Source organism: Salvelinus alpinus, chromosome 7 (assembly GCF_045679555.1).
Source record: "Salvelinus alpinus chromosome 7, SLU_Salpinus.1, whole genome shotgun sequence".
Lineage (NCBI taxonomy): Eukaryota > Metazoa > Chordata > Actinopteri > Salmoniformes > Salmonidae > Salvelinus > Salvelinus alpinus.
This window is the reverse complement of record NC_092092.1, coordinates 70,510,239-70,535,064: the sequence shown is the minus strand read 5'-3', so window position 1 is coordinate 70,535,064 and position 24,826 is coordinate 70,510,239. Positions and strand designations below refer to the sequence as shown.

The 24,826-nt window shown below is 46.0% G+C and overlaps 1 protein-coding gene and 1 long non-coding RNA gene across 12 annotated transcripts in view; both read right to left on the bottom strand.

Moving 5' to 3' along the window:
• Positions 1-24,826, bottom strand: part of mbnl3 (muscleblind-like splicing regulator 3) — a 90,099-nt gene that overhangs the window by 58,558 nt on the left and 6,715 nt on the right. The window lies entirely within an intron of this gene.
• Positions 10,047-13,210, bottom strand: LOC139581568 (uncharacterized). Its single transcript, XR_011676249.1, has 2 exons — positions 12,377-13,210; positions 10,047-12,048 (listed from the first exon to the last, which is right to left on the bottom strand). It is a non-coding gene; the product is annotated as an uncharacterized lncRNA (long non-coding RNA).

Below are 24,826 nucleotides of genomic sequence, written 5' to 3'. Positions count from 1 at the left end.
TATATAGTCATAATAATAGTGAATGACTTGATAAATAAGGGGTACATCCTAATAAACCCACATAGAAACCCCACAGTAACCCACACCACCTGGTATAAGTCAATGAGCGACACTGTGCAAACATTGGGAACTGGGAACTATTAACTAGAACGTGTACCATGGTTGACTGTAGACATGAGAGAGGTGAATACATAACATGAAGGAGGCAGGAATAAAAGAGAGAGAGGTGAATACATAACACGAAGGAGGCAGGAATAAGAGAGAGAGAGGTGAATACATAACACGAAGGAGGCAGGAATAAGAGAGAGAGGTGAATACATAACATGAAGGAGGCAGGAATAAGAGAGAGAGGTGAATACATAACATGAAGGAGGCAGGAATAAGAGAGAGAGGTGAATACATAACATGAAGGAGGCAGGAATAAGAGAGAGAGAGGTGAATACATAACATGAAGGAGGCAGGAATAAGAGAGAGAGGTGAATACATAACATGAAGGAGGCAGGAAATAAGAGAGAGAGAGGTGAATACATAACATGAAGGAGGCAGGAATAAGAGAGAGAGGTGAATACATAACATGAAGGAGGCAGGAATAAAAGAGAGAGAGGTGAATACATAACATGAAGGAGGCAGGAAATAAAAGAGAGAGGTGAATACATAACATGAAGGAGGCAGGAATAAGAGAGAGAGGTGAATACATAACATGAAGGAGGCAGGAATAAGAGAGAGAGGTGAATACATAACATGAAGGAGGCAGGAATAAGAGAGAGAGGTGAATACATAACATGAAGGAGGCAGGAATAAGAGAGAGAGAGGTGAATACATAACATGAAGGAGGCAGGAAATAAAAGAGAGAGACGTGAATACATAACATGAAGGAGGCAGGAATAAGAGAGAGAGAGGTGAATACATAACATGAAGGAGGCAGGAATAAGAGAGAGACGTGAATACATAACATGAAGGAGGCAGGAATAAGAGAGAGACGTGAATACATAACATGAAGGAGGCAGGAATAAGAGAGAGAGAGGTGAATACATAACATGAAGGAGGCAGGAATAAGAGAGAGAGAGGTGAATACATAACATGAAGGAGGCAGGAATAAGAGAGAGAGAGGTGAATACATAACATGAAGGAGGCAGGAATAAGAGAGAGAGGTGAATACATAACATGAAGGAGGCAGGAATAAGAGAGAGAGAGGTGAATACATAACATGAAGGAGGCAGGAATAAGAGAGAGAGAGGTGAATACATAACATGAAGGAGGCAGGAATAAAAGAGAGAGAGGTGAATACATAACATGAAGGAGGCAGGAATAAGAGAGAGAGGTGAATACATAACATGAAGGAGGCAGGAATAAAAGAGAGAGAGGTGAATACATAACATGAAGGAGGCAGGAATAAGAGAGAGAGGTGAATACATAACATGAAGGAGGCAGGAATAAAAGAGAGAGAGGTGAATACATAACATGAAGGAGGCAGGAATAAGAGAGAGAGGTGAATACATAACATGAAGGAGGCAGGAATAAAAGAGAGAGAGGTGAATACATAACATGAAGGAGGCAGGAATAAGAGAGAGAGGTGAATACATAACATGAAGGAGGCAGGAATAAGAGAGAGAGAGGTGAATACATAACATGAAGGAGGCAGGAATAAGAGAGAGAGGTGAATACATAACATGAAGGAGGCAGGAATAAGAGAGAGAGAGGTGAATACATAACATGAAGGAGGCAGGAATAAGAGAGAGAGAGGTGAATACATAACATGAAGGAGGCAGGAATAAGAGAGAGAGAGGTGAATACATAACATGAAGGAGGCAGGAATAAGAGAGAGAGGTGAATACATAACATGAAGGAGGCAGGAATAAGAGAGAGAGGTGAATACATAACATGAAGGAGGCAGGAATAAGAGAGAGAGAGGTGAATACATAACATGAAGGAGGCAGGAAATAAGAGAGAGAGAGGTGAATACATAACATGAAGGAGGCAGGAATAAAAGAGAGAGAGGTGAATACATAACATGAAGGAGGCAGGAATAAGAGAGAGAGAGGTGAATACATAACATGAAGGAGGCAGGAATAAAAGAGAGAGGTGAATACATAACATGAAGGAGGCAGGAATAAGAGAGAGAGAGGTGAATACATAACATGAAGGAGGCAGGAATAAGAGAGAGAGGTGAAAAGGAGAAGGGATTGGGGCAGATACTATCGGTCCGCATGTCACTTAGCGACAGACACAGATGGAAGGAGCAGTGGGAGGGTGTCTGTGTGTATGAGAGTGTCTCTGTGTGTGAGAGAGTGTCTCTGTGTGTATGAGAGTGTCTCTGTGTGTATGAGAGTGTCTCTGTGTGTATGAGAGTGTCTCTGTGTGTATGAGAGTGTCTCTGTGTGTATGAGAGTGTCTCTGTGTGTATGAGAGTGTCTCTGTGTGTATGAGAGTGTCTCTGTGTGTGAGAGAGTGTCTCTGTGTGTATGAGAGTGTCTCTGTGTGTATGAGAGTGTCTCTGTGTGTATGAGAGTGTCTCTGTGTGTATGAGAGTGTCTCTGTGTGTGAGAGAGTGTCTCTGTGTGTATGAGAGTGTCTCTGTGTGTGAGAGAGTGTCTCTGTGTGTGAGAGAGTGTCTCTGTGTGTATGAGAGTGTCTCTGTGTGTATGAGAGTGTCTCTGTGTGTATGAGAGTGTCTCTGTGTGTATGAGAGTGTCTCTGTGTGTATGAGAGTGTCTCTGTGTGTATGAGAGTGTCTCTGTGTGTATGAGAGTGTCTCTGTGTGTATGAGAGTGTCTCTGTGTGTGAGAGAGTGTCTCTGTGTGTATGAGAGTGTCTCTGTGTGTATGAGAGTGTCTCTGTGTGTATGAGAGTGTCTCTGTGTGTATGAGAGTGTCTCTGTGTGTATGAGAGTGTCTCTGTGTGTATGAGAGTGTCTCTGTGTGTATGAGAGTGTCTCTGTGTGTGAGAGAGTGTCTCTGTGTGTATGAGAGTGTCTCTGTGTGTATGAGAGTGTCTCTGTGTGTATGAGAGTGTCTCTGTGTGTATGAGAGTGTCTCTGTGTGTGAGAGAGTGTCTCTGTGTGTATGAGAGTGTCTCTGTGTGTGAGAGAGTGTCTCTGTGTGTGAGAGAGTGTCTCTGTGTGTATGAGAGTGTCTCTGTGTGTATGAGAGTGTCTCTGTGTGTATGAGAGTGTCTCTGTGTGTGAGAGAGTGTCTCTGTGTGTATGAGTGTCTCTGTGTGTGAGAGAGTGTCTCTGTGTGTGAGAGAGTGCGCAGACAGAAAGCCCATTAGGAGAGTACTGTGGTGGAGGGAGGGGGAGAAAGAGAGAGAGATGGAGAGGAGAGAGAGAATGGGGAGAGATGGGCATTCGAGAGCTTGGGACTACAAGCTTCTATCTGCAAAAAGATGATTCTGAGATAATTGGCTTTAAAGTTCAGAACCCTCATTGGTTTGAATGGTGTTTTTATCTTGTATTCTTTTGAACTTATCAATATGAATCGAGGCACTTAGAGTACTGTATAGGTAAAGAACATTGAATAGAACACGGCTATGTCTTATAGTCCCAAGCTCTCCAATTGCAGTACTTTCCTGCAGACAAATGACCAAAACTCCCTCTAGTGGCCTCATGGGTGGAATGTTATTTATATTTTTCACAATTTCATAATTAATCAACATTATTTTTAAAGACCAGCCAAAAATCTGGAGTTTCTATGTTCTAAAATTGGGCTGCAAACTTAAAATTGAATAATTGTCAACTCTATATCTGACATGGTACAAGAGTCTTCTTTTTTTTACACCCATGACCATGTTATTGAGATGCATACTTTAGTTTCAAAGTACATTTGTTTAATACTACAGAACAGTGGTGAAAAGTGACAGCCAAAAGTGACACCCAAAAGTACTCGTTACATTTTGAACGCTTAGCAGGACAGGAAAATGGTCCATTCACACACTTATCAAGAGAACATCCATGGTCATCCCTACTGCCTCTGATCTGGCGGACTCATTAAACACACATGCTTTGTTTGTAAATTATGTCTGAGTGTTGGAGTGTGCCCCTGGCTATCCATAAATTACAAAACAAGAAAATGGGTCTGTCTAGTTTGCTTAATATAAGGATTTTTAAATGATTTATACTTTTACTTTTGATACTTATGTATATTTCAGCAATAAGATTTACTTTTGATACTTAAGTATATTTAAAACCAAATACTTTTAGACTTTTACTCAAGTAGTATTTTACTGAGTGACTTTCACTTTTACTTGAGTCATTTTCTATTAAAGTATCTTTACTTTTATTCAAGTATGATAACTGCGTACCTTTTCCACCACTGCTACAGAGAAACACTTGGTGTGACTCTGATTTAGCCCACTGCAGTATTAAAACACCTTCAGACACAAGAACAAAGGCACACACTCGCAAAAAAAGGTTTGAGAGATGAGAGGGAAAGATTGATTGCTTAGGCATGCTTGGCTGTCTCTCCCCCTCTCCCTCACCCTCCTCCACCTCTCATCCTGCTGGTCTGTCTCTCCCTCCTCCTCCACCTCTCATCCTGCTGGTCTGTCTCTCCCTCCTCCTCCTCCTCTCATCCTGCTGGTCTGTCTCTCCTCCTCCACCTCTCATCCTGCTGGTCTGTCTCTCCCTCCTCCTCCACCTCTCATCCTGCTGGTCTGTCTCTCCCTCCTCCTCCTCTCATCCTGCTGGTCTGTCTCTCCTCCTTCATCTCTCATCCTGCTGGTCTGTCTCTCCCTCCTCCTCCACCTCTCATCCTGCTGGTCTGTCTCTCCCTCCTCCTCCACCTCTCATCGTGCTGGTCTGTCTCTCCCTCCTCCTCCACCTCTCATCCTGCTGGTCTGTCTCTCCCTCCTCCTCCACCTCTCATCCTGCTGGTCTGTCTCTCCTCCTCCACCTCTCATCCTGCTGGTCTGTCTCTCCCTCCTCCTCCTTCACCTCTCATCCTGCTGGTCTGTCTCCCTCCTCCTCCTCCACCTCTCATCCTGCTGGTCTGTCTCTCCCTCCTCCTCCACCTCTCATCCTGCTGGTCTGTCTCTCTTTCTCCACCTCTCATCCTGCTGGTCTGTCTCTCCCTCCTCCTCCTCCAACTCTCATCCTGCTGGTCTGTCTCTCCCTCCTCCTCCTCCACCTCTCATCCCGCTGGTCTGTCTCTCCCTCCTCCTCCTCCACCTCTCATCCTGCTGGTATGTCTCTCCCTCCTCCTCCACCTCTCATCCTGCTGGTCTGTCTCTCCTCCTCCACCTCTCATCCTGCTGGTCTGTCTCTCCTCCTCCACCTCTCATCCTGCTGGTCTGTCTCTCCTCCTTCATCTCATCCTGCTGGTCTGTCTCTCCCTCCTCCTCCACCTCTTATCCTGCTGGTCTGTCTCTCCCTCCTCCTCCACCTCTCATCCTGCTGGTCTGTCTCTCCCTCCTCCTCCACCTCTCATCCTGCTGGTCTGTCTCTCTTTCTCCACCTCTCATCCTGCTGGTCTGTCTCTCCCTCCTCCTCCACCTCTCATCCTGCTGGTCTGTCTCTCTTTCTCCACCTCTCATCCTGCTGGTCTGTCTCTCCCTCCTCCTCCTCCACCTCTCATCCTGCTGGTCTGTCTCTCCCTCCTCCTCCACCTCTCATCCTGCTGGTCTGTCTCTCCCTCCTCCTCCACCTCTCATCCTGCTGGTCTGTCTCTCTTTCTCCACCTCTCATCCTGCTGGTCTGTCTCTCCCTCCTCCTCCTCCACCTCTCATCCTGCTGGTCTGTCTCTCCCTCCTCCTCCACCTCTCATCCTGCTGGTCTGTCTCTCCCTCCTCCTCCACCTCTCATCCTGCTTGTCTGTCTCCCTCCTCCTCCACCTCTCATCCTGCTGGTCTGTCTCTCCCTCCTCCTCCTCCACCTCTCATCCTGCTGGTCTGTCTCTCCCTCCTCCTCCTCCACCTCTCATCCTGCTGGTCTGTCTCTCCCTCCTCCTCCACCTCTCATCCTGCTGGTCTGTCTCTCCCTCCTCCTCCACCTCTCATCCTGCTGGTCTGTCTCTCCCTCCTCCTCCACCTCTCATCCTGCTGGTCTGTCTCTCCTCCTCCACCTCTCATCCTGCTGGTCTGTCTCTCCTCCTCCACCTCTCATCCTGCTGGTCTGTCTCTCCCTCCTCCTCCTTCACCTCTCATCCTGCTGGTCTGTCTCTCCCTCCTCCTCCTCCACCTCTCATCCTGCTGGTCTGTCTCCCTCCTCCTCCACCTCTCATCCTGCTGGTCTGTCTCTCCCTCCTCCTCCTCCACCTCTCATCCTGCTGGTCTGTCTCTCCCTCCTCCTCCTCCACCTCTCATCCTGCTGGTCTGTCTCTCCCTCCTCCTCCACCTCTCATCCTGCTGGTCTGTCTCTCTTTCTCCACCTCTCATCCTGCTAGTCTGTCTCTCCTCCTCCACCTCTCATCCTGCTGGTCTGTCGCTTCATCTTTCCCTCCTCCTCTTCCTATCATTCTAGCTACTGATCGATGGAGAGAGATTACTCAGGGGGGCACAGGCTGTTCCCTCAGCCCTGCCTATCCTGCATTCAGGCCCAGGTCAGCCACAGTCAGGAGCCCCTGCTTACGCAGTGTTTCCACACCTACCTCCCTCAGGGTGCATGCATCCTTGCTCAGCAACGCTGCAACCGACATCATCAAAACCCACAACAGAAAGGGAACAGGAGCTGACTCTTGACTGCTCCCTGGCTGGCTTTCCGCAGTAGACACAGAGCGGCTGCACAGTTTTCACCTGAGCAGTTGATAGGCAGTTACAGAGTGGACACTGGCTCTGGCCCAGACTCACAACGGCCTTCATTCAGGATCCATACTGCAGCCAACCTTCTTAAAGCGGGAACAGAAGGTACTCTGTGACTCTGTGATGGATATTATTAATCCATAAGCAAATTAAGTAACGGAGTACAGTAAAGCAGAGAACGAACTATACCTTCAGTACCAGACAAGTCTGGAGTTGGTGACACATCTAAAATAGCAGCCACTGACTGGGCTCATGATTCCCTTAGTTCACCCAGCCAGCACACCAGGGGACTAATCAGGACAACAGTGTTGAATAATTGAACATAAGTACATAAGCCACATATCCAAGCCCTTTCCAGCAGCATGCTGTATAAATGCAGATAGCATTACTACAAGTCTGAATTTGAATTGAGGTCTAATTGCTTCAGCGGCTGAGTGACTGTGAGGAGTGAGGCGCTGCAGAGCAGGAGAAAACAGGAGAGAAGAAATGGAGAGAGGAGAAAGGGCGGAAAGCAGTAAAGAGGAGAGGAGTGAAGAGGGGAGGAGAGGAGTAAAGAGGGGAGGAGTAAAGAGGAGAGGAGTAAAGAGGGGAGGAGAGGAGTAAAGAGGGGAGGAGAGGAGTAAAGAGGAGAGGAGTAAAGAGGAGAGGAGTAAAGAGGTGAGGAGTAAAGAGGAGATGAGTAAAGAGGAGAGGAGTAAAGAGGTGAGGAGTAAAGAGGAGAGGAGTAAAGAGGGGAGGAGTAAAGAGGAGAGGAGTAAAGAGGTGAGGAGTAAAGAGGAGAGGAGTAAAGAGGGGAGGAGAGGAGTAAAGAGGAGAGGAGTAAAGAGGGGAGGAGAGGAGTAAAGAGGAGAGGAGTAAAGAGGGGAGGAGAGGAGTAAAGAGGAGAGGAGTAAAGAGGGGAGGAGAGGAGTAAAGAGGGGAGGAGAGGAAGATGGGTGGAAGATGAGAGGAGATGAGATAGGAAATAGCAGGGAGGGAGAAACATTGCAGGAATGGCTGTAAATGAGAGGCGGACTGAGACAGAGGGAGAAACGTTGCAGGAGTGGCTGTAAATGAGAGGCGGACTGAGACAAAGAGGGAGAAGAGAAGGCATATTGACTCTAAAAGGTCAGCCAGCCTGTTCCACACACACCTACTGTCACTGTGTCCTTCAAGAATACTGAAGAGTGGATTTGAGAAGGTGAAAAAGGAAATATGGAGTTGACTGTATGTGTGTGTGTGTGCGTGCGTGCGCGCATGTGTGACCGTGAGACAGATAATGTAAGATTGAGGATGTAAGCAAAAAAAGCTAAAAAATAAATGTCCTCCCACTGTCAACTGCGTTTATTTTCAGCAAACTTAACATGTGTAAATATTTGTATGAACATAACAAGATTCAACAACTGAGACATAAAGTTAACAAGCTCCACAGACATGTGACTAACAGAAATGGAATAATGTGTCCCTGAAGAAAGGGGGGGGGTGTCAAAATCAAAAGCAAGTCAGTATCTGGCGTGGCCACCAGCTGCATTAAGTACTGCAGTGCATCTCCTCCTCATGGACTGTACCAGATTTGCCAGTTATTGCTGTGAGATGTTACCCCACTCTTCCACCAAGGCACCTGCAAGTTCCCGGACATTTCTGTGGGGAATGGCCCTAGCCCTCACCCTTCGATCCAACAGGTCCCAGATGTGCTCAATGGGATTGAGATCCGGGCTCTTCGCTGGCCATGGCAGAACACTGACATTCCTGTCTTGCAGGAAATCACGCACAGAACGAGCAGTATGGCTGGTGGCATTGTCATGCTGGAGGGTCATGTCAGGATGTGCCTGCAGGAAGGGTACCACATGAGGAGGATATCTTCCCTGTAACGCACAGCGTTGAGATTGCCTGCAATGACAACAAGCTCAGTCCGATGATGCTGTGACAAACCGCCCCAGACCATGACAGACTGTCCACCTCCAAATCAATCCCACTCCAGAGTACAGGCGTAATGCTCATTCCTTCGACGATAAATGCAAATCCGACCATCACCCCTGGTGAGACAAAACCGCGGCTCGTCAGTGAAGAGCACTTTTTGCCAGTCCTGTCTGGTCCAGCGACGGTAGGTTTGAGCCCATAGGCGACGTTGTTGCCGGTGATGTCTGGTGAGGACCTGCCTTACAGGCCTACAAGCCCTCAGTCCAGCCTCTCTCAGCCTATTGCGGACAGTCTGAGCACTGATGGAGGGATTGTGCGTTCCTGGTGTAACTTGGGCAGTTGTTGTTGCCATCCTGTACCTGTCCCCCAGGTGTGATGTTCGGATGTACCGATCCTGTGCAGGTGTAGTTATATGTGGTCTGCCACTGCGAGGACGATCACTGCGAGGACGATCCTGTCTCCCTGTAGCTCTGTCTTAGGCGTCTCACAGTATGGACATTACAATTTATTGCCCTGGCCACATCTGCAGTCCTCATTCCTCATTCAAGCAGATGAGCAGGGACCCTGGGCATCTTTCTTTTGGTGTTTTTCAGAGTCAGTAGAAAGGCCTCTTTAGCGTCCTAAGTTTTCATAACTGTGACCTTAATTCCCTACCGTCTGTAAGCTGTTAGTGTCTTAACGACCGTTCCACAGGTGTATGTTCATTAATTGTTTATGGTTCATTGAACTAGCATGGGAAACAGTGTTTAAACCCTTTACAATGAAGATCTGTGAAGTTATTTGGATTTTTACGAATTATCTTTGAAAGACAGGGTCCTGAAAAAGGGACGTTTCTTTTTTTGCTGAGTTTATGTATGTATGCATTGTTCAAAATAATGTTATAATTCTATTTCAGGAGAGTTGAGGTTGAGTGATGGGTTAATATTCATCATGTAAGAAGAAATGAATAGGGTCTAAATGCATCAAGCAAAACCTGGTCAGTGGCAAGGCTCTGTCTGTGTGTGCAAACATAAAACCATGTAGTCTAGATAGACGACTATAAAAAGCCACTTCCTGGTATCTCATAACATTTTGGCTGAGGCATTAGTTCCTGTGTAAACATTAACCCTGACCTGATCTAACATCACCTACATTTGAGTCTGAAGGCTACAGGAACAAACATAACACAATACATTTAGGGTTGCACATTATGGGGAATATTCAAAAGGTGGAAACTTTCTGTGGGAATTAACGGGAATATATGGGAATTAACGGGAATATATGCAAATCAATATTAATACCATTAAATGTCGATGTTTTTTGCATTGGATATATTTACCATATCATATGGCGACAGAAACATAAACCTTTTACCTTATCATAAGTACACATAACTGCAAATGATTCAATCCTTCCAATAGAAATAAAAAACACAATTTAGTTACGAATTGAACTTTAATTAAATGAGTTGACTCTTCACATGGGATGATTTCACAGAACAACAAAATAAAGGGAATATTGAATGATCCTCAATGATTCATCGCATCTCCCAAAAACGTTTTAAACATACATCTGTAAAATGATAGTCTAGAAACTAAAGCTTTGGTTGTCTTCCTCTCAGGCTTCCATGTCTTCTCCCTGGATCTCCTCAATGTCCACCTCTTGAACATCAGACTCTGAGGCCTCATCTTCACTGTCACTTTCCAACCTTGTTGAGGATGGCTCGTTGTCAGGCTCAAAAAGCCTCAAATTTGCCCGGATGGCCACCAATTTTTCAGCCCTTGTATTGCTCAGCCAGTTGCGTGCTTTTGTGTATGTCCAAACAAGGACCAGTTGCACTCTGAGGCGGCTGATGTTGGTGGGATTTGGAGGATGATGAAGGCAACAGGGGAAAGAGCCTCAGATCCATAAAGTCCCTTCCACCAGGTGGCTGATGAGATATGTTGGCACGACTGCCATATTGGGTCTCCATCCCAAAGCCCTTACTTGGAAGTGTACTTCACCAGACTACCAAGAACCTTGCCCTCATCCAGGCCAAGGTGGCGAGACTCAGTAGTGATGACACCATAGGCCTTGTTGATCTCTGCACCAGACAGGATGCTCTTGCCAGCATACTTGGAGTCCGAAGTTTTGGAGGCAGAAGTTTTCACGCTTTTTGATGAATTTCAGAACTGCAGTTTCCTCTGCTTGGAGCAACAGTGAAGTGGGCAGGGCAGTACATATTTATTCTCTTACATCTTCAAGCAGAGTCTGAACATCAGACAGGATGGCATTGTCTCCCTCAATCTGCGCAATGGCTACTGCTATAGGTTTGAGGAGTTTCAGGCTGCTTACCACGCTCTCCCAAAATACATCATCCAGGAGGATCCTCTTGATGGGGCTGTCCATATCGGCAGACTGTGATATGGCCATTTCTTAGAGAGACTCCTTCCCCTCCAGGAGACTGTCAAACATGATGACAACACCATCCCGATGGGAGTTGCTGGGCAGCTTCAATGTGGTGCTCTTATTCATCTCACTTTGCTTGGTGAAGTAGATTGATGCTATAACTTGACGACCCTTCACATACCTAACCATTTCCTTGGCTCTCTTGTAGAATGTATCCATTGTTTTCAGTGCCATGATGTCCTTGTGGAGCAGATTCAATGCATGAGCAGCACAGCCAATGGGTGTGATGTGAGGGTAGGACTCCTCCACTTTAGACCAAGCAGCCTTCATGTTCGCAGCATTGTCTGTCACCAGTGCAAATACCTTCTGTGGTCCAAGGTCATTGATGACTGCTTTCAGCTCATCTGCAATGTAGAGACCAGTGTGTCTGTTGCCGCTTGTGTCTGTGCTCTTGTAGAATACTGGTTGAGGGGTGGAGATGATGTAGTTAATTATTCCTTGCCCACGAACATTCGACCACCCATCAGAGATGAATGCAATACAGCCTGCTTTCTCTATGATTTGCTTGACCTTCACTTGAACTCTGTTGAACTCTGCATCCAGCAAATGAGTAGATAAAGCATGTCTGGTTGGAGGAGTGTATGCTGGGCGAAGAACATTCCGAAATCTCTTCCAATACACATTGCCTGTGAGCATCAGAGGTGAACCAGTTGCATTCACAGCTCGAGCAAGACATTCAACAGCATTTCTCTGACTACGTTCCTTGACTGAGTCAAATAAAATTCTGATTCCAGTAGGACCATGAGCTGTTGCTATCGATAAGGTGTCTGATTCATCATTTTCACCTCAAAAAGAAATATAGGGACTTTTGTCAGAGGTTGCTTGTTGTGAGCGCTGAGGGAACTTTATGCACTTGGCCAGATGATTCTGTATCTTTGTTGCATTCTTCACATATGATTTGGCACAGTATTTGCAAATGTACACCGCTTTTCCTTCTACATTAGCTGCAGTGAAATGTCTTTACACATCAGATAGTGCCGTGGCATTTTCCTGTAAAGATTAGAAAAAAAATTGTTAAAAAAAACGCAAATACATTTCCATGTACAGATAAATAGTTAAGCAGTTAGATTAAACAACTCCTTTCTAGGATAAATGTTTTAAAATTAAACATGTATGGAAACAGGGTGAATTAACACTCCTCAGTTAGCAGGCTCAAGCAAGCTAAAACCCAATTGGTAGCAAAAACTAACTAGCAGAAATTGTTAAGAGTTAGAAATGATTTAAACACACTTTGCTGTAGGCTGCTATTTACTAGTTAACAAAAAATTATGTCATATAAAATATATTCACCCCACCCAGTATTGTAATCAAAACTTACCAGAAAGCATGTAGTCCATGGCACAGACAGGGTAGTAGTGTGGGCTCAATAGCATCTCATTAGTGTGCAAGATCTTGAGAATCAGCTGTACATGTGATGGAAGAGTGCACTGTGCATGCAGAGGGTTGCAATTCCATTGAATTGGGGATAGTTAAACCAAAATATGCCACAAGACCTAGAATTGCCTTATGTGTATCCCACAAAAGGTTCTCTGTTATCAGCTAACATTTTTGATGAATTTAAGAAAATTTACCAAAATTCCCAAACTTAAATTCCCATGGAAACTTTTCGGGGAAATTCTGGAAATTTACTGGAAAGTTTCCGACCTTTTGCAACCCTAAATACGTTAAACAACAATACAAATATAACACACTACATTAAACAACACAACAACACACTGGATCAGCGGATAGGTGACCTCTGAACCTGAGATTGCCACATGATTTGCAGCTTGGCCAGTCAATAGGTCAACATTTAAAAATATACATATTTGGCAACGGGGAGGAATCAAGGGTTAATATTGAGTTTGATGAAATGTCATTATTGTTTAGGCTAGTGATCATGCAGACTCAAGGTGATACTGGTATGGACACTCTCCCTGGTCCAAGATCCCTTCATAAAGACTTCTTTACATCCTTCATTAGCCTGCTATATTCGTTATGTTTTTAACGTTTTATTTCCATTTGTAATATGTACACAATATAGCTTTTAGCTGCTGCCATGTATACTGAAATAAAACTCCACTCAAAAGAGACTATTGAATGGGGCTAGACTGACTGCTACTGCATTCCCTCCCCACGCCTGCAGAGAGAGAGAGAGGGCAGGCTGCTACTGCATTCCCTCCCCACGCCTGCAGAGAGAGAGAGAGGGCAGGCTGCTACTGCATTCCCTCCCCACACCTGCAGAGAGAGAGAGAGAGGGCAGGCTGCTACTGCATTCCCTCCCCACACCTGCAGAGAGAGAGAGAGAGGGCAGGCTGCTACTGCATTCCCTCCCCACACCTGCAGAGAGAGAGAGAGAGGGCAGGCTGCTACTGCATTCCCTCCCCACACCTGCAGAGAGAGAGAGAGAGGGCAGGCTGCTACTGCATTCCCTCCCCACACCTGCAGAGAGAGAGAGAGAGGGCAGGCTGCTACTGCATTCCCTCCCCACGCCTGCAGAGAGAGAGAGAGGGCAGGCTGTTACTGCATTCCCTCCCCACGCCTGCTGAGAGAGAGAGAGAGAGGGCAGGCTGCTACTGCTTTCCCTCCCCACACCTGCTGAGAGAGAGAGAGAGAGCAAGCTGCTACTGCATTCCCTCCCCACACCTGCAGAGAGAGAGAGAGAGAGAGGGCAGGTTGCTACTGCATTCCCTCCCCACACCTGCAGAGAGAGAGAGAGAGGGCAGGCTGCTACTGCATTCCCTCCCCACACCTGCAGAGAGAGAGAGAGAGAGGGCAGGCTGCTACTGCATTCCCTCCCCACACCTGCAGAGAGAGAGAGAGGGCAGGCTGCTACTGCATTCCCTCCCCACGCCTGCAGAGAGAGGGCAGGCTGCTACTGCATTCCCTCCCCACGCCTGCAGAGAGAGAGAGAGAGAGGGCAGGCTGCTACTGCATTCCCTCCCCACGCCTGCAGAGAGAGAGAGAGAGAGAGAGGGCAGGCTGCTACTGCATTCCCTCCCCACGCCTGCAGAGAGAGGGCAGGCTGCTACTGCATTCCCTCCTCACACCTGCAGAGAGAGAGAGAGAGCAGGCTGCTACTGCATTCCCTCCCCACGCCTGCAGAGAGAGGGCAGGCTGCTACTGCATTCCCTCCCCACGCCTGCAGAGAGAGAGAGAGAGAGGGCAGGCTGCTACTGCATTCCCTCCCCACGCCTGCAGAGAGAGAGAGAGGGCAGGCTGCTACTGCATTCCCTCCCCACACCTGCAGAGAGAGAGAGAGAGAGCAGGCTGCTACTGCATTCCCTCCCCACGCCTGCAGAGAGAGAGAGAGAGAGAGAGAGAGCAGGCTGCTACTGCATTCCCTCCCCACGCCTGCAGAGAGAGGGCACGCTGCTACTGCATTCCCTCCCCACACCTGCAGAGAGAGAGAGAGAGAACAGGCTGCTACTGCATTCCCTCCCCACGCCTGCAGAGAGAGAGAGAGAGAGCAGGCTGCTACTGCATTCCCTCCCCACGCCTGCAGAGAGAGGGCAGGCTGCTACTGCATTCCCTCCCCACACCTGCAGAGAGAGAGAGAGAGGGCAGGCTGCTACTGCATTCCCTCCCCACACCTGCAGAGAGAGAGAGAGGGCAGGCTGCTACTGCATTCCCTCCCCACACCTGCAGAGAGAGAGAGAGAGGGCAGGCTGCTACTGCATTCCCTCCCTACACCTGCAGAGAGAGAGAGAGGGCAGGCTGCTACTGCATTCCCTCCCCACACCTGCAGAGAGAGAGAGGGCAGGCTGCTACTGCATTCCCTCCCCACACCTGCAGAGAGAGAGCGAGAGGGCAGGCTGCTACTGCATTCGCTCCCCACACCTGCTGAGAGAGAGATAGAGGGCAGGCTGCTACTGCATTCCCTCCCCACACCTGCAGAGAGAGAGAGAGGGCAGGCTGCTACTGCATTCCCTCCCCACGCCTGCTGAGAGAGAGAGAGAGGGCAGGCTGCTACTGCATTCCCTCCCCACGCCTGCAGAGAGAGAGAGAGAGAGAGGGCAGGCTGCTACTGCATTCCCTCCCCACACCTGCAGAGAGAGAGAGAGAGGGCAGGCTGCTACTGCATTCCCTCCCCACACCTGCTGAGAGAGAGAGAGAGAGAGAGAGGGCAGGCTGCTACTGCTTTCCCTCCCCACACCTGCAGAGAAAGAGAGAGGGCAGGCTGCTACTGCATTCCCTCCCCACGCCTGCAGAGAGAGAGAGAGAGAGAGAGGGCAGGCTGCTACTGCATTCCCTCCCCACACCTGCAGAGAGAGAGAGAGACAGCAGGCTGCTACTGCATTCCCTCCCCACACCTGCAGAGAGAGAGAGAGAGAGGGCAGGCTGCTACTGCATTCCCTCCCCACACCTGCAGAGAGAGAGAGAGAGAGGGCAGGCTGCTACTGCATTCCCTCCCCACACATGCAGAGAGAGAGAGAGGGCAGGCTGCTACTGCATTCCCTCCCCACACCTGCAGAGAGAGAGGGCAGGCTGCTACTGCATTCCCTCCCCACACCTGCAGAGAGAGAGAGAGGGCAGGCTGCTACTGCATTCCCTCCCCACACCTGCAGAGAGAGAGAGGGGGGAGGGAGGGAACTCCAGGAGTCACCAGGTAGAGGTTATGGTTGGTGGGACAGACCCTGTATCCCAAATGGCACCATTTTTCTTATGTGGCATACATACTGTGTAGGACTCTGGTCAAAAGTAGCGCACTATATAGGGAATAAGGTGCCATTTGCACAGGCAGCCCAATTCTGATATTTTTTTCATTAATTGGTCTTTTGACCAATCAGATCAGCTCTTTTGCCAATAATTGGGCAAAACATCAGAATTTGGCTGCCTGTGTCAATGTAGCCTATGGGACACAGCAAGAGAGGGGTAAGGCTGGCTGTTGTTGACTCCAGCGCACTGCGTCATGTCCATCCTCAAAGATGGAGTACCACTACACTACGTAACAAGGTAACCTTCATAGCAGGAAGCTGATGTCTCCAGAATTGATTAAGGGAACGCAGTACTTGGGGGCCTGCCTGCAAATTCAATTCATAAACTAGATGGCGCCGACGGAGAAGGGCGACATCTTACGAGTTTCAATCCGACTTTGCTATTTAGTGACTTTTTCCATGTTTATCCTTACTTTTTTGTACAGAAAGTTAAAACTTCTTAGGGCTAGGGTTCTTTTTTCTCAATTTCCGCCTGACTGATGTGCCCAAAGTAAACTGCCTGTTGCTCAGGCCCTGTAGCCAGGATATGCATATCATTGGTACCATTGGAAGGAAAACACTTTGAAGTTTGTAGAAATGTTAAAATAATGTAGGAGACTATAACACAATAGATATGGTAGAGCCCATGCTCTTACAATGGAAAGTATACGGGCATAATGAATTCTAGCTCCCAGGATGCAATTCCTATGGCTTCCACAGGGTGTCAGCAGTTTATGTTCAAGGTTTCAGGCTTGTAACTTCCAAAACGAATAAGAAATATGACTTTTAGTACAAGGACACAGTCTTGGAAATTCCTTGTTTGGGCGTGCGCTGCACCTGCTAATATCAGTTTCCTATTGAACATACTTCTTTCCGTAAGAAATATTATAGTTTGATTATATTTTAGGATTATATTGAGGAGTCAATAGAAATGTATTTTGACTCGTTTTAACAAAGTTTAGCGGTAGATTTTCCTTTCTCTGCAAGTTGAACGAGTGGATTACTCAAATCGATGGCGCCAACTAAACAGACCTTTTGGGATATAAAGAAGGATTTTATCTAACAAAATGACACTACATGTTATAGCTGGGACCCTTTGGATGACAAACCAGAGGAATATTTTTTTAAAGTAAGTGAATATTTAATTGCTATTTGTGAATTTATGAAACCTGTGCCAGTGGAAAAATATTTTGATGTGGGGCGCCGTCCTCAAACAATCGCATGGCATGCTTTCGCTGTAATGGCTACTGTAAATCGGACAGTGCAGTTAGATTAACAATAATTTAAGCTTTCAACCGATATAAGACACTTGTATGTACCTAAATGTTTAATATCCATAATTTTAATGATTATTTATTTGAATTGCGTGCCCTCCAGTTTCACCGGAAGTTGTCCCGCTAGCGGGACGCCTAGCCCTATAAATACTTGACGGCCAAGACAGTTACTAACCTCGATTTCGACTTCAAATCCGACTTAGACTAAACTGTTCCCTTGTTCATACACCATTAATTTGTTCCACTTCACCAAAACGCTGTGGGCATCGATGCTGCAGACGAGCCGGCATCCTTGTGTCACTGAGACGAAGAGAATATCCCCTCCGTCCTATTGGCAAATGTCCAGTCACTCGAGAATAAGATGGTTGGGATTCGTTCAAGTGTCTCCTATCAGAGAGAGTTGAAAAGCTGCAAAATTATATGCCTTGCAGAGATGTGGCTGGATGACTCAGTGAACTCAGTGGTTTCTCCATGCAGCAGCACGATCGGACGAAGGCGGCCTCGAGCAAGTCCAAGGGAGGGAGGGGTGTGCCTCTTCATAAACGACAACTGGTGTGCTGCGTTCAGTGTGAAGGAAATCTCTAGCTTTTGATTCCCTGATATAGAACACATCATGGTAAACTGCAGAACATTTAATCTACCTGATATAGAACACCTCATGGTAAACTGCAGAACCTTTAATCTACCTGATATAGAACACCTCATGGTAAACTGCAGAACCTTTAATCTACCTGATATAGAACACCTTATGGTAAACTGCAGAACCTTTAATCTACCTGATATAGAACACCTTATGGTAAACTGCAGAACCTTTAATCTACCTGATATAGAACACCTCATGGTAAACTGCAGAACCTTTAATCTACCTGATATAGAACACCTCATGGTAAGCTGCAGACACTTATCTACCAAGAGAGTAATGATCACAACTGTCTACATCCCTCCACAAGCCAACACCACTTTGGCACTCAACGAACTATATGGGGCCATAAACAAAGAAGAAACCACTCACCCAGAGCCAGTGTTTCTGGTGGGCAGAGACTTTAACACAGGGAGAATTAAAACTGTTCTCTCACTTTAATCAACATGTCTCCTGCGCTAAAACTGTAGACCACTTTTATTCTACCCACAGAAACGCATACAAGGTTCTCCCTCGTCCTCTCTTCTGCAAATTTGACCATGACTCTATTCTCCTGCTTCCTGTTTACGAACTAAAACTCAAACAGGAAGTACAGTGACGCGTTCAATACTCCAACGCTAGTCGTATGTGGCAGGGCTTGCAGACGATAACGGATTACAAAGGGAAACCCAGCCATGAGATGTCCAGTGATGCAGAACTCCCAAACGAGCTAAATGTCTTTTATGGTCGCTTCGAGGAATACAACACTGAGTAATGCGTGAAAGCCCCTGTTGTTCCGGATGACTGTGTGATCTCACTCTCTGTGGTTGATGTGTGTAAAACTTTAAAACAGGTTAGCACTCACAAGACCGCCATTTAAAATACCAGGGTGCGTTCTCAAAGCATGCGCAGACCATCTGAAAAGTGTCTTCAATTACATTTTCAATCTCTCCTTGTCCCCGTCTGTAATCCCAATATGTTTCAAGCTGACCACCATTGTTCCTGTTCCCAAGAACTCCAAGGTAACCTACCTAAATGACTATTGCCCTTTAGCACTTGAATCTGTCATTATGAAATGCTTTGACCATCACACCGTCATTTCCGGTCACAACTTGTAGACTTGTTTACGTGCTGCTGTGCAGTTTGTTGCTAACGTATCTTTGCTACCTGCCAACTTTACGTTTTTTACTTATTAATTACCGTTTTATATTTTTATTTTTCACCTCGCTCAACTTTTTTCATTAAACTTTTTCACCCCGGACGCTTTATCTGGACATGGTTCTACACGACCTCCACCAGCTGAAGCTAAATAGTAACATTAACATATTAACATGATGCCTTCTAACTGCAGTTGCTGTACTCATAATATACAGGAGAGCGATCGCCTTATGGCGAGGATAGCCGTGCTGCAAGCCCAGCTTCAGACGCAATCGTTAGGCAAGGGTCATTTAAGCATGGTTCCTCTCTAGGTTTCTTCCTAGGTTCCGGCCTTTCTAGGGAGTTTTTCCTAGCCACCGTGCTTCTACATCTGCATTGCTTGCTGTTTGGGGTTTTAGGCTGGGATTCTGTACAGCACTTTGTGACATCGGCTGATGTGGAGCGGGTTTGAGAGCTTCAAGTTCCTTGCTGTCTACATCACTAAGGACTCAACATGGGCCACACACACCAACACAGTCGTGAAGCGGGTACGACAGCGCCTCTTCCCCCACAAGGCTGAAAAGATTTGGCATGGGCCCTTGGATCCCAAAATGTTCTACAGCAGCACCATCGAGAGCATCTTGACTGGCTGCATCACCACTTTGTATGACAAACGCACTTCTCTCGACCACAAAGTGCTTCGGGGGGGTGGTGCGGACAGCTCAGTACATTACTGGGGCCGAGCTCCCTGCCATCCGGGACCTTTATATCAGGCGGTGTCAGAGGAAGGATCGAAAAATTGCCAAAGACTCCAGCCACCCTAGCCACAGACTGTTCATTCTCCAACCGTCCGGCAAACAGTACCGAAGCATCGGCTCTCGGACCAACAGCCCCCGAGACAGCCACTACCCCATGCCATAATACTGTTAAATAGCCATAAGACCGCTAAATAGTTAATTAAATGGTTACCCTGGACTATCTTGCACTGACTCTATGCACACTATATACACACACTACACTTTTACACTCATCATATGCTGCAGCTACTCTGTTCTTTATTTTACTCTTATTATTATCTATCCTGATGCCAAGTCACTTTACCCTGCCTTCATGTACATATCTACCTCAAATACCTTATTATTATCTATCCTGATGCCAAGTCACTTTACCCTGCCTTCATGTACATATCTACCACAAATACCTTATTATTATCTATCCTGATGCCAAGTCACTTTACCCTGCCTTCATGTACATATCTACCTCAAATACCTTATTATTATCTATCCTGATGCCTAGTCACTTTATCCTGCCTTCATGTACATATCTACCTCAAATACCTTATTATTATCTATCCTGATGCCAAGTCACTTTACCCTGCCTTCATGTACATATCTACCTCAAATACCTTATTATTATCTATCCTGATGCCAAGTCACTTTACCCTGCCTTCATGTACATATCTACCTCAAATACCTTATTAGTATCTATCCTGATGCCAAGTCACTTTACCCTGCCTTCATGTACATATCTACCTCAAATACCTTATTATTATCTATCCTGATGCCTAGTCACTTTACCCTGCCTTCATGTACATATCTACCTCAAATACCTTATTATTATCTATCCTGATGCCTAGTCACTTTACCCTCCCTTCATGTACATATCTACCTCAAATACCTTATTATTATCTATCCTGATGCCAAGTCACTTTACCCTGCCTTCATGTACATATCTACCTCAAATACCTTATTATTATCTATTCTGATGCCAAGTCACTTTACCCTGCCTTCATGTACATATCTACCTCAAAAACCTTATTATTATCTATCCTGATGACTAGTCACTTTACCATGCCTTCATGTACATATCTACCTCAAATACCTTATTATTATCTATCCTGATGCCAAGTCACTTTACCCTGCCTTCATGTACATATCTACCTCAAATACCTTATTATTATCTATCCTGATGCCAAGTCACTTTACCCTGCCTTCATGTACATATCTACCTCAAATACCTTATTATTATCTATCCTGATGCCAAGTCACTTTACCCTGCCTTCATGTACATATCTACCTCAAATACCTTATTATTATCTATCCTGATGCCTAGTCACTTTACCCTGCCTTCATGTACATATCTACCTCAAATACCTTATTATTATCTATCCTGATGCCAAGTCACTTTACCCTGCCTTCATGTACATATCTACCTCAAATACCTTACTATTATCTATCCTGATGTCAAGTCACTTTACCCTGCCTTCATGTACCTCAAATACCTCGTCCCCCTGCACATTGATCTGGTACTGGTACTCCTTGTATATAGCTCCACATTGATCTGGTACTGGTACTCCCTGTATATAGCTCCACATTGATCTGGTACTGGTACTCCCTGTATATAGCTCCACATTGATCTGGTACTGGTACTCCCTGTATATAGCTCCACATTGATCTGGTACTGGTACTCCCTGTATATAGCTGCACATTGATCTGGTACTGGTACTCCCTGTATATAGCTCCACATTGATCTGGTACTGGTACTCCCTGTATATAGCTCCACATTGATCTGGTACTGGTACTCCATGTATATAGCTCCACATTGATCTGGTACTGGTACTCCATGTATATAGCTCCACATTGATCTGGTACTGGTACTCCCTGTATATAGCTCCACATTGATCTGGTACTGGTACTCCCTGTATATAGCTCCACATTGATCTGGTACTGGTACTCCCTGTATATAGCTCCACATTGATCTGGTACTGGTACTCCCTGTATATAGCTCCACATTGATCTGGTACTGGTACTCCCTGTATATAGCTCCACATTGATCTGGTACTGGTACTCCCTGTATATAGCTCCACATTGATCTGGTACTGGTACTCCCTGTATATAGCTCCACATTGATCTGGTACTGGTACTCCCTGTATATAGCTCCACATTGATCTGGTACTGGTACTCCCTGTATATAGCTCCACATTGATCTGGTACTGGTACTCCATGTATATAGCTGCACATTGATCTGGTACTGATACTCCCTGTATATAGCTCCACATTGATCTGGTACTGGTACTCCATGTATATAGCTCCACATTGATCTGGTACTGGTACTCCCTGTATATAGCTCCACATTGATCTGGTACTGGTACTCCATGTATATAGCTCCACATTGATCTGGTACTGGTACTCCCTGTATATAGCTCCACATTGATCTGGTACTGGTACTCCCTGTATATAGCTCCACATTGATCTGGTACTGGTACTCCCTGTATATAGCTCCACATTGATCTGGTACTGGTACTCCCTGTATATAGCTCCACATTGATCTGGTACTGGTACTCCCTGTATATAGCTCCACATTGATCTGGTACTGGTACTCCCTGTATATAGCTCCACATTGATCTGGTACTGGTACTCCCTGTATATAGCTCCACATTGATCTGGTACTGGTACTCCCTGTATATAGCTCCACATTGATCTGGTACTGGTACTCCCTGTATATAGCTCCACATTGATCTGGTACTGGTACTCCATGTATATAGCTGCACATTGATCTGGTACTGATACTCCCTGTATATAGCTCCACATTGATCTGGTACTGGTACTCCATGTATATAGCTCCACATTGATCTGGTACTGGTACTCCCTGTATATAGCTCCACATTGATCTGGTACTGGTACTCCCTGTATATAGCTGCACATTAATCTGGTACTGGTACTCCCTGTATATAGCTCCACATTGATCTGGTACTGGTACTCCCTGTATATAGCTCCACATTGATCTGGTACTGGTACTCCCTGTATATAGCTCCACATTGATCTGGTACTGGTACTCCATGTATATAGCTGCACATTGATCTGGTACTGATACTCCCTGTATATAGCTCCACATTGATCTGGTACTGGTACTCCCTGTATATAGCTCCACATTGATCTGGTACTGGTACTCCCTGTATATAGCTCCACATTGATCTGGTACTGGTACTCCCTGTATATAGCTCCACATTGATCTGGTACTGGTACTCCCTGTATATAGCTCCACATTGATCTAGTACTGGTACTCCCTGTATATAGCTCCACGTTGATCTGGTACTGGTACTCCCTGTATATAGCTCCACATTGATCTGGTACTGGTACTCCCTGTATATAGCTCCACATTGATCGGGTACTGGTACTCCATGTATATAGCTCCACATTGATCTGGTACTGGTACTCCCTGTATATAGCTCCACATTGATCTGGTACTGGTACTCCCTGTATATAGCTGCACATTAATCTGGTACTGGTACTCCCTGTATATAGCTGCACATTGATCTGGTACTGGTACTCCCTGTATATAGCTCCACATTGATCTGGTACTGGTACTCCCTGTATATAGCTCCACATTGATCTGGTACTGGTACTCCCTGTATATAGCTCCACATTGATCTGGTACTGGTACTCCCTGTATATAGCTCCACATTGATCTGGTACTGGTACTCCCTGTATATAGCTCCACATTGATCTGGTACTGTTACTCCCTGTATATAGCTCCACGTTGATCTGGTACTGGTACTCCCTGTATATAGCTCCACATTGATCTGGTACTGGTACTCCATGTATATAGCTGCACATTGATCTGGTACTGATACTCCCTGTATATAGCTCCACATTGATCTGGTACTGGTACTCCATGTATATAGCTCCACATTGATCTGGTACTGGTACTCCCTGTATATAGCTCCACATTGATCTGGTACTGGTACTCCCTGTATATAGCTGCACATTAATCTGGTACTGGTACTCCCTGTATATAGCTCCACATTGATCTGGTACTGGTACTCCCTGTATATAGCTCCATTATTGTGTATTTTATTCCTTGTGTAACAATATATTTATTTTTTTTCTTTTATTTTTTTTCTTTCAAATCTGCATCGTTGGGAGGGGCTCGGAAGCAATGATTTCAAGGTATTTGATTGAATTTGAACAGTGCTGCAAGGATTCTTCTGACACAAACAAAACTGTCTGCCCACATCACCCCCATCGGCTACCTGTTCCTCAAAGAATTGACTTTAAAATCATCCTCCTCGTCTGCAAATCCCTAGACCGTGCCTTGTCCTCCCATGCACCATGCCTATGGAACTCCCTTCCAGATAATCTCAGGGCTATTCAGACTGTTGGAGCTTTAAAAGCAGGCCTTAAGACTCACCTCTATCGGCCTAGCCTTCCTCATGATATGGTTACATACATTTGTTTAATTTTTTGTTGACTATGTCTCTATTTTCTATTTTATTTTATGCACCTTGTGATTATTCTTGTATAATGAAAAGCGCTTTACAAATGTAATAAATTATTAGTTTCCCCACGGTCCCTCCCCCATGCTGCACACGTCCAAAAGCCCAGTCAGCCCCTCTGTCGGAGCACCAGGCACAGACGGATAAAACAAATAACTGTGCGAAACCACAAGGCCATAACACCAGAGTAGACACTTGGAACGCAGGAATCTTTAAGACATGCAATATATTTAGAAAATGTGCAGCCAGAGCCCTTAAACAACTGTCTGACTGATAAAATCTAACAAATCACTCTTTTAGGCCTTGGTCATACCAGCAACATTTCAAGCTTTAAAAAAAACATAGCCTAGAACCAACCAATAAACATTAGAGTCTTACTCAGACCAGAGTCACCTGGAAGATTCTAACATAATTATTTTTATTTATCCTTTATTTAACTAGGCAAATCAGTTAAGAACAAATTCTTATTTACAATGACGGCCTACCCCGGCCAAACCCTAACGACGCTGGGCCAATTGTGCACCGCCCTAAGGGACTTCCAATCACGGCCGGTTGTGATACAGCCTGGAATTGCACCAGGGTCTGTAGTGACGCCTCTAGCACTGAGATGCGGTGCACTAGACCGCTGCGCCACTTCCGGGAGTGAAACAGAGAGAGAGAAACCTTCCATAACAAAGCCATCACCTGCAGAGAAATGAACCTGGAGAAGAGCCCCCTAAGCAAGCTGGTCCTGGGGGTCTGTTTACAGACCCCACAGAGCCCCAGAACAGCAACACAATTAGACCCA